This window comes from Salmo salar, chromosome 10 (assembly GCF_965601325.2).
Source record: "Salmo salar chromosome 10, fSalSal1, whole genome shotgun sequence".
In the NCBI taxonomy this organism is placed as follows: Eukaryota; Metazoa; Chordata; class Actinopteri; order Salmoniformes; family Salmonidae; genus Salmo; species Salmo salar.
Genome location: NC_138300.1, coordinates 2680997 through 2696404, shown reverse-complemented (window position 1 = coordinate 2696404; position 15408 = coordinate 2680997). Strand labels below are relative to the sequence as shown.

General features: G+C 42.9%; 1 protein-coding gene across 7 annotated transcripts in view; it reads left to right on the top strand.

Annotated features, from left to right (window-relative positions):
• The first annotated feature begins 11580 nt into the window (after positions 1 to 11580).
• herc2 (HECT and RLD domain containing E3 ubiquitin protein ligase 2) overlaps positions 11581 to 15408 on the top strand; it is a 291977-nt gene continuing 288149 nt past the window's right edge. For all 7 annotated transcript variants that reach the window (XM_082956658.1, XM_082956660.1, XM_082956657.1 and 4 more), the window contains exon 1: positions 11581 to 11710. The gene's annotated coding sequence lies outside the window, so the exon portion shown is untranslated. The remainder of the gene's footprint in view (positions 11711 to 15408) is intronic.

The window sequence follows — 15408 nt, the reverse complement described above, 5'->3', positions numbered from 1 at the left end:
ATTACTAACCGGTACCCCCTGTATATAGCCTCATTACTAACCGGTACCCCCTGTATATAGTCTCAATACTAACCGGTACCCCCTGTATATAGCCTCATTACTAACCTGTACCCCCTGTATATAGCCTCATTACTAACCGGTACCCCCTGTATATAGCCTCATTACTAACCGGTACCCCCTGTATATAGTCTCAATACTAACCGGTACCCCCTGTATATAGCCTCATTACTAACCTGTACCCCCTGTATATAGCCTCATTACTAACCTGTACCCCCTGTATATAGCCTCATTACTAACCGGTACCCCCTGTATATAGCCTCATTACTAACCGGTACCCCCTGTATATAGCCTCATTACTAACCGGTACCCCCTGTATATAGCCTCCTTACTAACCGGTACCCCTGTATATAGTCTCAATACTAACCGGTACCCCCTGTATATAGCCTCATTACTAACCTGTACCCCCTGTATATAGCCTCATTACTAACCTGTACCCCCTGTATATAGCCTCATTACTAACCTGTACCCCCTGTATATAGCCTCATTACTAACCTGTACCCCCTGTATATAGCCTCATTACTAACCTGTACCCCCTGTATATAGCCTCATTACTAACCGGTACCCCCTGTATATAGCCTCATTACTAACCTGTACCCCCTGTATATAGCCTCATTACTAACCTGTACCCCCTGTATATAGCCTCATTACTAACCGGTACCCCCTGTATATAGTCTCAATACTAACCGGTACCCCCTGTATATAGCCTCATTACTAACCTGTACCCCCTGTATATAGCCTCATTACTAACCTGTACCCCCTGTATATAGCCTCAATACTAACCGGTACCCCCTGTATATAGCCTCATTACTAACCTGTACCCCCTGTATATAGCCTCATTACTAACCGGTACCCCCTGTATATAGTCTCATTACTAACCGGTACCCCCTGTATATAGCCTCATTACTAACCGGTACCCCCTGTATATAGTCTCAATACTAACCGGTACCCCCTGTATATAGCCTCATTACTAACCTGTACCCCCTGTATATAGCCTCATTACTAACCGGTACCCCCTGTATATAGCCTCATTACTAACCGGTACCCCCTGTATATAGTCTCAATACTAACCGGTACCCCCTGTATATAGCCTCATTACTAACCTGTACCCCCTGTATATAGCCTCATTACTAACCGGTACCCCCTGTATATAGCCTCATTACTAACCGGTACCCCCTGTATATAGCCTCATTACTAACCGGTACCCCCTGTATATAGCCTCCTTACTAACCGGTACCCCTGTATATAGTCTCAATACTAACCGGTACCCCCTGTATATAGCCTCATTACTAACCTGTACCCCCTGTATATAGCCTCATTACTAACCTGTACCCCCTGTATATAGCCTCATTACTAACCTGTACCCCCTGTATATAGCCTCATTACTAACCGGTACCCCTGTATATAGCCTCCTTACTAACCTGTACCCCCTGTATATAGCCTCATTACTAACCGGTACCCCCTGTATATAGCCTCATTACTAACCTGTACCCCCTGTATATAGCCTCATTACTAACCAGTACCCCTTGTATATAGCCTCATTACTAACCAGTACCCCTTGTATATAGCCTCATTACTAACTGGTACCCCTTGTATATAGCCTAATTACTAACCGGTACCCCCTGTATATAGCCTCATTACTAACCTGTACCCCCTGTATATAGCCTCATTACTAACCTGTACCCCCTGTATATAGCCTCAATACTAACCGGTACCCCCTGTATATAGCCTCATTACTAACCTGTACCCCCTGTATATAGCCTCATTACTAACCGGTACCCCCTGTATATAGTCTCATTACTAACCGGTACCCCCTGTATATAGCCTCATTACTAACCGGTACCCCCTGTATATAGTCTCAATACTAACCGGTACCCCCTGTATATAGCCTCATTACTAACCTGTACCCCCTGTATATAGCCTCATTACTAACCGGTACCCCCTGTATATAGCCTCATTACTAACCGGTACCCCCTGTATATAGTCTCAATACTAACCGGTACCCCCTGTATATAGCCTCATTACTAACCTGTACCCCCTGTATATAGCCTCATTACTAACCGGTACCCCCTGTATATAGCCTCATTACTAACCGGTACCCCCTGTATATAGCCTCATTACTAACCGGTACCCCCTGTATATAGCCTCCTTACTAACCGGTACCCCTGTATATAGTCTCAATACTAACCGGTACCCCCTGTATATAGCCTCATTACTAACCTGTACCCCCTGTATATAGCCTCATTACTAACCTGTACCCCCTGTATATAGCCTCATTACTAACCTGTACTCCCTGTATATAGCCTCATTACTAACCGGTACCCCTGTATATAGCCTCCTTACTAACCTGTACCCCCTGTATATAGCCTCATTACTAACCGGTACCCCCTGTATATAGCCTCATTACTAACCTGTACCCCCTGTATATAGCCTCATTACTAACCAGTACCCCTTGTATATAGCCTCATTACTAACCAGTAGCCCTTGTATATAGCCTCATTACTAACTGGTACCCCTTGTATATAGCCTAATTACTAACCGGTACCCCCTGTATATAGCCTCCTTACTAACCGGTACCCCCTGTATATAGCCTCCTTACTAACCTGTACCCCTGCACACTGACTCGGTACCGGTACCCCCTGTATATAGCCTCCTTACTAACCGGTACCCCTTGTATATAGCCTCATTACTAACCGGTACCCCCTGTATATAGCCTCATTACTAACCTGTACCCCTTGTATATAGTCTCATTACTAACCGGTACCCCCTGTATATAGTCTCATTACTAACCTGTACCCCCTGTATATAGCCTCATTACTAACCTGTACCCCCTGTATATAGCCTCATTACTAACCTGTACCCCCTGTATATAGCCTCATTACTAACCTGTACCCCCTGTATATAGTCTCATTACTAACCGGTGCCCCTTGTATATAGTCTCATTACTAACCGGTACCCCTTGTATATAGTCTCATTACTAACCGGTACCCCTTGTATATAGCCTCATTACTACCTGGTACTGTCACGTCCTGGCCAGTATAAGGGTTAATTGTCATTGTAGTTTGGTCAGGACGTGGCAGAGGGTATTTGTTTTATGTGGTTCGGGGTGGTGTTTTTCTAGAAGGGCATTTGATGTAAGTATTCCGGGGTTTTGGGCACTGTTTGGTTTTCATGTATTCTATGTTTAGTCTAGTGTGTCTGTTTCTATGTTTGGTTAATTGGGGTTGGGACTCTCAGTTGAAGGCAGGTGTTGTCTATTTGCCTTTGATTGAGAGTCCCATATATTAGGGTGTGTTTGTCATTTGTGGGAGATTGTTCTGTGTTTAGCCTTGTGCCTTGCCAGACTGTTCTGTTGATCGGTCGTTCTTTTTGTTATTTTAGTGTTCATTTTGAATTTAGTAAACGTCAAGATGAGCATACACATACCTGCTGCGTTTTGGTCTCATCACTACGACAACTGTGACAGGTACACCTTGTATATAGCCTCATTATTGTTATTTTATTGTGTTACATTATTAGTATTTTTATTTTTACTTTTGTTTATTTATTAAATATTTTAACTCTATTTCTTGAACTGCGTTTTGGTTAAGGGCTTGTATTCAGCATTTCATGGTTAGGTCTACACCTGTTGTATTCAGCATTTCATGGTTAGGTCTACACCTGTTGTATTCAGCATTTCATGGTTAGGTCTACACCTGTTGTATTCGGCTCATGTGACATAACATTTGATTTGAGTTACACACTCAATGATAACATGCCAAACAATAATTCTCACCTAACCAGCACCCCAGGGCTCCTAAAAGTGTGACCCCCACACTTATAGGTTATAGGACAGGAAGTGCCCAATCTGGTCCACAATCACAGTTGAAAGAAATTCAGGCAAGGTTTTGTGCATTTAAAAAAAAAAAGTTTTCCCTTTATTTAACCAGGTAGGCAAGTTGAGAACAAGTTCTCATTTACAACTGCGACCTGGCCAAGATAAAGCATTATCAACATTTAGATTGTATTGTTTTTGAAAAAGTGTACCCATGTGCAGTATTATACCGGAGCTCCAAGTCTAGGTCCAAGAGGCTTCTAAACAGCTTCTACCCCCAAGCCATACGACTCCTGAACATCTAGTCAAATGGCTACCCAGACTATTTGCATTGCCCCCCCCTCCTCCTCCTCCACGCTGCTGCTACTCTCTGTTATTATCTATGCATAGTCAATTTAATAACTCTACCTACATGTACATATTACCTCGATACCGGTGCCCCCGCACATTGACTCTGTACCGGTGTACCCCCTGTATATAGCCCCGCTATTGTTATTTACGGATGTGGATGTGTCACTGCAACCTTAAAGGTCCTCAATGATGTCACCATTGCCCTTGATTCTAAGCAATATTATGCTGCTATTTTTATTGACTTGGCCAAAGCTTTTGATACGGTAGACCATTCCATTCTTGTGGGCCATCTAAGGAGTATTGGTGTCTCTGAGGGGACGTTGGTGTCACGTCCTGACCATTATAAGGGTTATTTGTTATTGTAGTTTGGTCAGGACGTGGCAGAGGGTGTTTTGTTTATGTGGTTCGGGGTGGTGATTTATGTAGTAGGGTGTTTGATTTATTATTTCCGGGGTTTGGTCTATGTTTTGTATTTCTATGTTCTTTGTGGTTTGTTGTATTTCTATGTTTAGGTTGATGGGGGGTTGGACTCTCAATTGGAGGCAGGTGCTTTCTCGTTGCCTCTGATTGAGAGTCCTATATATGGGTAATTGTTTGGTTTGGTGTTGTGGGAGATTGTTTCTTGTTTTGCCTGTATGAGCATGACAAGATTTTTTTGTTCGTGCGTTCTTAGTTTTGTTATTTTGGTGTTCTATTTATTTAAAATAAATAACAAGATGAGCATCCACATTCCTGCTGCGTTTTGGTCCTCTATTCCCGACGACAACCATTACAATTGGCCTGGTTTGCTAACTACCTCTCTCAAAGAGTGCAATGTATAAAGTCAGAAATTATGCTGTCAGCCACTGCCTGTCACCAAGGGAGTACCCCAAGGCTCGATCCAAGGCCCCACACAATTCTCAATTTACATCAACAACATAGCTCAGGCAGTAGGAAGCTCTCTCATCCATTCATATGCAGATGATACAGTCTTATACTCAGCTGGCCCCTCCCCGGATTTTGTGTTAAACGCTCTACAACAAAGCTTTCTTAGTGTCTAACAAGCTTTCTCTGCCCTTAACCTTGTTCTGAACACCTCCAAAACAAAGGTCATGTGGTTTGGTAAGAAGAATGCCGCTCTCCCCACAGGTGTGGTTACTACCTCTGAGGGTTTAGAGCTTGAGGTAGTCACCTCATACAAGTACTTGGGAGTATGGCTAGACGGTGCACTGTCCTTCTCTCAGGACATAACAAAGCTGCAGGCTGAAGTTAAATCTGGACTTGGTTTCCTCTATCGTAATCGCTCTTTCACCCCAGCTGCCAAACTAACCCTGATTCAGATGACCATCCTACCCGTGCTAGACTACGGAGACGTAATTTATAGACCGGCAGGTAAGGGTGCTCTCGAGCGGCTAGATGTTCTTTACCATTCGGCCATCAGATTTGCCACCAATGCTCCTTACAGGACACATCACTGCACTCTATACTCCTCTGTAAACTGGTCATCTCTGTATACCCGTCACAAGACCCACTGGTTGATGCTTATTTATAAAATCATCTTAGGCCTCACTTCCCCCTTATCGGAGATATCCACTGCAGCCCTCATCCTCCACATACAACACCCATTCTGCCAGTCACATTCTGTTATAGTTCCCCAAAGCACACACATCCCTGGGTCGCTCCTCTTTTCAGTTCGCTGCAGCTAGCGACTGGAACGAGCTGCAAAAACCACTCAAACTGGACAGTTTTATCTCCATCTCTTCATTCAAAGACTCAGTCGTGGACACTCTTACTGACAGTTGTGGCTGCTTTGCATAATGTATTGTTGTCTCTACCTTCTTGTCCTTTGTGCTGTTGTCTGTGCCCAATAATGTTTGTACCCTGTTTTGTGCTGCTACCATGTTGTTCTGCTGCCATGTTGTGTTGCTACCTGTCACGTCCTGACCAGTATAAGGGTTATTTGTTATTGTAGTTTGGTCAGGAGAGTATTTGTTTTATGTGGTTCGGGGTGGTGGTTTATTTAGTAGGGCGTTTGATTTATTATTTCCGGGTTTTTGGGTAATGTTCTATGTGGTCTTTTGTATTTCTATGTCTGGTTTATTGGGGTTGGACTCTCAATTGGAGGCAGGTGTTTTCTCGTTGGGTATGTGTTTGGTTTAGTGTTTGTGGGAGATTGTTTCTTGTTTTGCGTGTGTGAGCCTGACAAGACTGTTTTGTTGATCGTTCGTTCTTCATTTTGTTATTTTGGTGTTTTCTTGGTTTCAAATAAATACAAGATGAGCATCCACATTCCTGCTGCGTTTTGGTCCTCCATTCCAGGCGACAACCGTTACACTACCATGTCGTAATGTTGTGTTGCTGCCATGCTGTGTTGTCTTAGGTCTCTCTTTATGTAGTGTTGTGTTGTCTCTCTTGTTGTGATGTGAGTTTTGTCCTATATTTATATTGTGAAGGGAACGGCACCTCCATACCTTCAGGCTCTGATCAGGCCCTACACCCAAACAAGGGCACTGCGTTCATCCACCTCTGGCCTGCTGGCCCCCCTACCTCTGAGGAAGCACAGTTCCCGCTCAGCCCAGTCAAAACTGTTCGCTGCTCTGGCACCCCAATGGTGGAACAAGCTCCCTCACGACGCCAGGACAGCGGAGTCAATCACCACCTTCCGGAGACACCTGAAACCCCACCTCTTTAAGGAATACCTGGGATAAAGTAATCCTTCTAACCCCCCCCCCCCCCTTAAAAGATTTAGATGCACTATTGTAAAGTGGTTGTTCCACTGGATATCATAAGGTGAATGCACCAATTTGTAAGTCGCTCTGGATAAGAGCGTCTGCTAAATGACTTTAATGTAATGTAATGTATTTATTTAAAAACAAATTGAATCCGAGGCCCCCGTCCCCGCAGGAGGCCTTTTGGTAGGCCGTAAATGTAAATAAGAATTTGTTCTTAACTGACTTGCTGTGACGATCGTCGTAAGGAGTAGACCAAGGTGCAGCGTGTTGAGTGCTCATGATAAATATTGATTATTATACTCAGAACACCATACAAAACAATAAACAAAGAAACACGAACGTCATGTTCTGCAGGCTTCACTGAGTAATACAAAAACAAGATCCCACAACTAAAGGTGGAAAAAAAGGGCTGCCTAAGTATGGTTCCTAATCAGAGACAACGATAAACAGCTGCCTCTGATTGGAAACCACACTCGGCTCAAAACAAAGAAATAGAAAACATAGAAAGACACAGAATTCCCACCCCACATCACACCCTGACCTAACCCCAAAAATATAAAATAAACTGCAATCTAAGGTCAGGGCGTGACACTTGCCTAGTTAAATAAAGTCTATAGAAAATAAATACAATGAATTTACTGCTGCTCTTTAATTGTTATTAATCTCTTACTTTTTTGTTGTTGGTATTTTCTTAACTGCATTGTTGGTTAAGGGCTTGTAAGTAAGCATTTCACTGTAAATTTATTTGTCACATACACATGGTTAGCAGGTGTTAATGCAAGTGTAGCGAAATGCTTGTGCTTCTAGTTCCGACCATGCAGTAATATCTATCAAGTAATATAAGCTAACAATTTCACAACTACCTTATACACACAAGTGTAAAGGAATGAATATGTACATAAAAATATATAAATGAGTGATGGCCGAATGGCATAGGCAAGATGCAGTAGATGGTATAGAGTACAGTAAATCAAATGTATTTATATAGCCATTCTTACATCAGCTGATATCTCAAAGTGCTGTACAGAAACCCAGCCTAAAACCCCAAACAGCAAGCAATGCAGGTGTAGAAGCACGGTGGCTAGGTAAAACTCCCTAGAAAGGCCAAAACCTAGGAAGAAACCTAGAGAGGAACCAGGCTATGAGGGGTGGCCAGTCCTCTTCTGGCTGTGCCAGGTGGAGATTATAACAGCACATGGCCAAGATGTTCAAATGTTCATAAATGACCAGCATGGTCAAATAATAATCATAGTAGTTGTCGAGGGTGCAACAAGTCAGCAACTCAAGAGTAAATGTCAGTTGGCTTTTTCATTGCCGATCTTTGAGAGTATCTCTACCACTCCTGCTGTCTCTAGAGAGTTGAAAACAGCAGGTCTGGGACAGGTAGCACGTCCGGTGAACAGGTCAGGGTTCCAGCAGGTCTGGGACAACAGGGCTGGGACAGGTAGCACGTCCGGTGAACAGGTCAGGGTTCCATAGCCGCAGGCAGAACAGTTGGAACTGGAGCAGCAGCACGGCCAGGTGGACTGGGGACAGCAAGGAGTCATCATGCCAGGTAGTCCTGAGGCATGGTCTTAGGGCTCAGGTCCTCCGAGAGAGAGAATTAGAGAGAGCATATTTAAATTCACACAGGACACCGGATAAGACAAGAGAAATACTCCAGATGTAACAGACTGACCCTAGCCCCCCGACACAAACTACTGCAGCATAAATACTGGAGGCTGAGACAGGAGGGGTCAGGAGACACTGTGGCCCCATCCGATGATACCCCCGGACAGGGTCAAACAGGCAGGATATAACCCCACCCACTTTGCCAAAGCACAGCCCCCACACCACTGGAGGGATATCTCCAACCACCAACCTACCATCCCGAGACAAGGCTGAGTATAGCCCACAACGATCTCCGCCACGGCACAACCCAAGGGGGGTGCCAACCCAGACAGGAAGACCACGTCAGTGACTCAACCCACTCAAGTGACACACCCCTCCCAGGGACGGCATGGAAGAACACCAGTAAGCCAGTGACTCAGCCCCTGTAATAGGGTTAGAGGCAGAGAATCCCAGTGGAGATTCTCTGCCTCTATGCAGTATATACATATGAGATGAGCAATGTAGGGTATGAAAACATTATATAAAGTGGCTAGTGATATATTACATCAAGATGGCAAGATGCAGTAGATGGTATAGCGTGCAGTATATACATATGAGATGAGTAATGTAGGGTAAGTAAACAGTATATAATATAAAGTGGCTAGTGATAAATTGATTACATCAATTTTTCCATTATGAAAGTGGGTGGAGTTGAGTCAGTATGTTGGCAGCAGCCACTCAATGTTAGTGATGGCTGTTTAACAGTCTGATGGCCTTGAGATAGAAGCTGTTTTTCAGTCTCTTGGTCCCAGCTTTGATGCACCTGTACTGACCTCGCCTTCTGGATGATAGCGGGGTGAACAGGCAGTGGCTCGGGTGGTTGTTGTCCTTGATGATCTTTTTGGGCATCCTGTGACATCAGGTGGTGTAGGTGTCCTGGAGGGCAGGTAGTTTACCCCCAGTGATGCGTTGTGCAGACCGCACCACCCTCTGGAGAGCCTTACGGTTGTGGGCGGAGCATCTGCTGTACCATGCGGTGATACAGCCCGACAGGATGCTCTCGATTGTGCATCTGTAAAAGTTTGTGAGTGTTTTTGGTGACAAGCCGAATTTCTTCAGCCTCCTGAGGTTGAAGAGGCGCTGCTGCGCCTTCTTCACCACGCTGTCTGTGTGGGTGGACCATTTCAGTTTGTCCGTGATGTGTACGCCGAGGAACTTAAAACGTTCCACCTTCTCCACTACTGTCCCGTCGATGTGGATAGGGGGCTGCTCCCTCTGCTGTTTCCTGAAGTCCACCATCATCTCTTTTGTTTTGTTGACATTGAGTGTGAGGTTATTTTCCTGTATTAGCATTTCACTGTAAAGTCTTCACCCTGTTGTATTCAGCATTTCCCTGTAAGGTCTACTACACTTGTTGTATTCAGCATTTCCCTGTAAGGTCTACTACACCTGTTGTATTCAGCATTTCACTGTGAGGTCTACTACACCTGTTGTATTCAGCATTTCACTGTGAGGTCTACTACACCTGTTGTATTCAGCATTTCACTGTGAGGTCTACTACACCTGTTGTATTCAGCATTTCACTGTGAGGTCTACTACACCTGTTGTATTCAGCGCAAGTGACTAATAAAGTTTGATTTGAAACTATTATGCAATCAATGAGTAGTAATGGTGCAGTATAATCTGTTTTTTTTTTGTATAATTTAAATTTAACCATCATTTAACTAGGCAAGTCAGTTAAGAACAAATTCTTATTTACAATGACGGACAACCCCTGCCAAACCCAGACGATGCTGGGCCAATTGTGCGCCGCCCTATGGGACTCCCAATCACGGCCGGATGTGATGCAGCTTGGATTCGAACCGGGGACTGCAGTGTCTTCGACCACTGCACCACTCGGGTTACGTACATTAGGAAAATATGCCTCATTTAAAACATGATAATGTAGACTACTTCAGCTAAAACATGCCAGGAGGTGAAACTGTAAACTAGACTACTTACTGGAGAGTGTACCGCTGCACCGTATGCCATTTTTTAGATAGGACCCAGCTAAAAAATTATTAAACACATACAGTGTTTGTATGATACCATAAAGAGTCGTCACCCTCTGATTTGCCGTTAACGCAGCATTCTGTTTTGCTGCGAAATCACACTAACATTCACATTCATATTGTAATGAAACAACAGGGAGCAGGTCTCGAACCCTCGACCTTCAAGCCCGAAGTCCGGCGCACTATCGACTGTGCCGCAAAAGCATGCTCAAGCGGCAGAGTCGATTTCCGCGCTTATAAACCCAGGGTCATCACAATATGAAAACGTTAGTTAAATGACCTAACGAGACTCTTAATAAAGGGAACGTTCTCTAAAGTCGTAGTAACGTTTTGTTTCAATAATCGGGCTACTTCAAGGAAACAAGTGGAGGAATAAAGGATACACATGCAAAAATATTCCATCAGGTCCCGGTGACAGGCTGAAGTCTAGCTACGTCAAGGAAACAAGTGAAGGAATGAAGGATGCACATGCAAAAATATTCCATCACGTTCCGGTGACTGGCTGAAGTCTAGCTACGTCAAGGAAACAAGTGAAGGAATGAAGGATGCACATGCAAAAATATTCCATCACGTTCCGGTGACTGGCTGAAGTCTAGCTACGTCAAGGAAACAAGGGGAGGAATGAAGGATGCACATGCAAAAATATTCCACCACGTCCCGGTGACTGACTGAAGTCTAGCTACGTCAAGGAAACAAGTGAAGGAATGAAGGATGCACATGCAAAAATGTTTCATCACGTCCCGGTGACTGGCTGAAGTCTAGCTACGTCAAGGAAACAAGTGAAGGAATGAAGGATGCACATGCAAAAATGTTTCACCACGTGCTGAAGTCTGGCTACGTCAAGGAAACAAGTGGAGGAATAAAGGATGCACATGCAAAAATGTTTCACCACGTCCTGGTGACTGGCTGAAGTCTAGCTACGTCAAGGAAACAAGTGGAGGAATAAAGGATGCACATGCAAAAATATTCCACCACGTCCCGGTGACTGGCTGAAGTCTAGCTACGTCATCTGGTTTCAGCTGTCAATCACATGGGTCCAATATGGACGACCTGGTAATGCAGCAAAGCCCGTGTTAGGACTGGAGGGGACAGAATACAACAATAAATAAAGAAAGAAAGAAAAAAAAACCTTGCAGGTAAAGACAAATAAAAATAATCATAATTGGATACATTTTTTTTTTTTTGGTCGGTGTAAATAAAGATGAAGTGAGCGACATCGGCGAGTGTATAAGATGTGAAACGTTTTCCGTCCTTGTATTTGTTATGACCTAGCGCGTTTAGTTAGCTTGGATGTAGTTAGCCGCGTCGCTGAAGTTAAACTCATGTATTTTGGTTCACTGTAACACTAGTATGATCACACAGCAAGTATCCAACGGTTTAACTAAAACAAGTGTGTGGTAACTAGTGTAGATATGTTTTTTTTTGTAGCTATAACGTTGTCTTACTGTCGAAGTAAAATAATAGCTAGCCAAACAGTAGCCTGCAGATCCCCCGAACCGCTTGTTTACGGTTGGACATCACTCCTGTGTATATTATATATAAAGACACCACGGGGCCAGCTCAGAAAATATACCTCTATCTAGGGGATGAGAAATACATTTTATACTCCCGAATTGTTCAAAAAAAGGTTAAGGTTACACGGAGAAGATTGAACGACGGGCTAGCTAGTTTCCCCCCTGAACACAGTCGTTTTTGTCCTCATGCTAAGAGCCGCAGCAGCCATTTTGGAAAGGCAGTGTCAGCCAATCAGCTCCTCTGTTGTTCAACGGGAACCCCGTCCCATAATGGCTGCTACTGCTAACTAGCTAGCATGAGGACACAATATCTGCTGTTTTACTTAAAACTAGCAGTCGTTCGCAGTCTTTCGGTGTAAATGGGACAATTTCGGAGTACAACTCATTTCTCAAATCCATTAGTTTATTGGGTCACGTTCACAGATGTTATCGCAATAATGATTGTTACCATGTTGTTGTCATGTTGTGCTGCTACCATGCTGTTGTTGTTATGTTGTGTTCCTACCATGCTGTGTTGTGTTGCTACCGTGTTGTGTTTCTACCATGTTGTGTTTCTACCATGCTGTGTTGTGTTGCTACCATGCTGTGTTGTGATTCTACCACGCTGTGTTGCTACCATGCTGTGTTGTCATGTTGTGTTTCTACCATGCTGTTGTTGTGTTTCTACCATGCTGTTGTTGTGTTCCTACCATGCTGTTGTTGTCATGTTGTGTTGCTACCATGCTGTTGTTGTCATGTTGTGTTGCTACCATGCTGTTGTTGTCATGTTGTGTTTCTACCATGCTGTTGTTGTCATGTTGTGTTTCTACCACGCTGTTGTTGTCATGTTGTGTTGCTACCACGCTGTTGTTGTCATGTTGTGTTGCTACCACGCTGTGTTGCTGTCATGTTGTGTTGCTACCACGCTGTGTTGCTGTCATGTTGGGCTACCATGCTTTTGTTGTCATGTGTTGCTGCGTTGTTATGTTGTTGTCTTAGGTTAGTGCTTATGTAGTGATGTGTGTTTTGTCCTATATTTATATTATTAAAATAAATAAAAAATCCCAGGCCCCCTTCCTCGCAGGAGGCCTATTGGTAGGCCGTCATTGTAAATAAGAATTTATTCTTAACTGACTTGCCTAGTTAAATAAAAAAAATCGCAGGTGCATCGAAATTCTTGTGTTTTCTAGGTCCAACAGTGCAGTAATACCTAGCAATAATAATACAAAAATACACATAATCCAGAAAAATTAAGAAATATCAGAACGAGTAATGTCAAAGACCCGAAAATAAATATACACGCAACAATTTCAACGATTTTACTGAGTTACTCTTCATTTTAGTCAGTCAATTGAAATAAATTAATTTGGCCCTAATCTATGGATTTCACATGGGGGTAGGAGCGCAGCCATGGGATGGCAACGGCCCACCCACTGGGGAGCCAGGCCCAGCCAATCAGAATTAGTTTTTCCCCGCAAGAAGACATTATTACAGACATAAAGACTCTTCAGTTTCATTAGGTGGCTGGTCTTAGATGATCCCGCAGGTGAAGAAGCCGGATGTGGAGGTTCTGGGCTGGCGTGGGTATACGTGGTTGTGAGGCTGGTTGGACATGCTGCCAAATTCTCTAAAATGACATTGTGGCTTATGGTAGAGAAATTAACATTTAAATTCTCTTACAACAGCTCTGTTGGACATTTCATGCAGTCAGGATGCCAATTGTACGCTCCCTCAACTTGAGACATCGGTGGCATTGGGTTGTGACACAACTGCACATTTTAGTGGTCTTTTGTTGTCCCCAGCACAAGGTGCACCTGTGTAATGATCATGCTGTTTAATCAGCTTCTTGATATGCCACACCTGTCAGGTGGATGGATTATCTTGACAAAGGAGAAATGCTCACTAACAGGGATGTAAACAAGTTTGTGCACATTTGAGAGAAATGCGCTTTTTGTGTTCAGTGTGTGTGTGTGTGTAAAGACAGTATGGACATGCATAGAAAAGGTGTCTACAGCAGTAGTTACAATGCCTTAAAGCATTTCTTCACATTTTATTGTGTTACAAAGTGGGATTAAATGTATAAAAAAAAATATTTTGTTGATTTATAATTTTTTTTTTTTTATACAAATCTGATAACTAAATTGCATGAGTATTCAGACCTTTTGTTTAGGCATGCCTTTAATTAATTCAGGAGTAACATTTGGCTTAACAAGTCACATAAGTTACATGGACTCACTTTGTGAAATAATAAGGGTTGATATGATTTTTGAATGACGAACCCTTCCTCTGTCCCACATACAAACAACATCTGTAAGTATTGAATTTCAAGCACAGATTCAACTACAAAGACCCAGGGAGCTTTTTCAAAAGCGCCATAAAGAAGGGCAGTGATTGGTAGATGGGTAACAATAGCAAATCAGACATTAAATATCTTTATTAAGCATGGTCAAGTTAATAATTATGCTGTGCATTATGTATTAAACCACCTACTGAACTGCAGGACAGGAAGGAAACTGCTCAGCGATGTTTCCATAATGTTACCATTTTAAAAACAGTTACAGATTTCAATGGCTGTGATGAGACAACTGAGGATGGATCAACAACATTGTAGTGCTCCAAAAATAATGACTTAAAGGAGAGAGTAAAAAGACGAATACAAATATACAGAATAAAAAAAATATTCCAAAACATGCATCTTGTATACAACATGGCACTAAATACTTTAACTGACTTGCCTAGTTCAATAAAGGTAAAATAATCTGGCAAAGGAATACACTGTTTGGCCTAAATGCAAAGCCTTACGTTTGGGGCAAATCAAACACAACACATCACTGAGTAACTGCCTCCTTATTTTCCAGCCTGGTGGTGGCTGCATCATGTTATGGGTAAGCGTGACATTGGCAAATACAGGGTAATTTTTCAGGATAAAAATGCCAAATGTGTTTCTAACGTATTGACTCAGGGAGCTGAATACTTATGCAATGACTGTATATGTATCTGTGTGTGTATGTTTATATGTATGTATACAGTGCCTTGATTTTTTTCCTCCCCCACATTTTGTTACGTTACAGGATTAAATAAAATAAAAATCCTCAGCAATCTACACACAATATCCCATAATGACGAAGCGAAAACAGGTTTAGACATTTTTGCAGAAGTATTAAAAATCAAAAACTGAAATACCTTATTTACATAAGTATTCTCAGACCCTATGAGACATGAAATGTATCTCAGGTGCATCCTGTTTCCATTGATCATCCTTGAGATGTCTCTATTACTTGATTGGAGTCCACCTGTGGTAAATTCAATTGATTGGACATGATTTGGAAAGGCACACACAT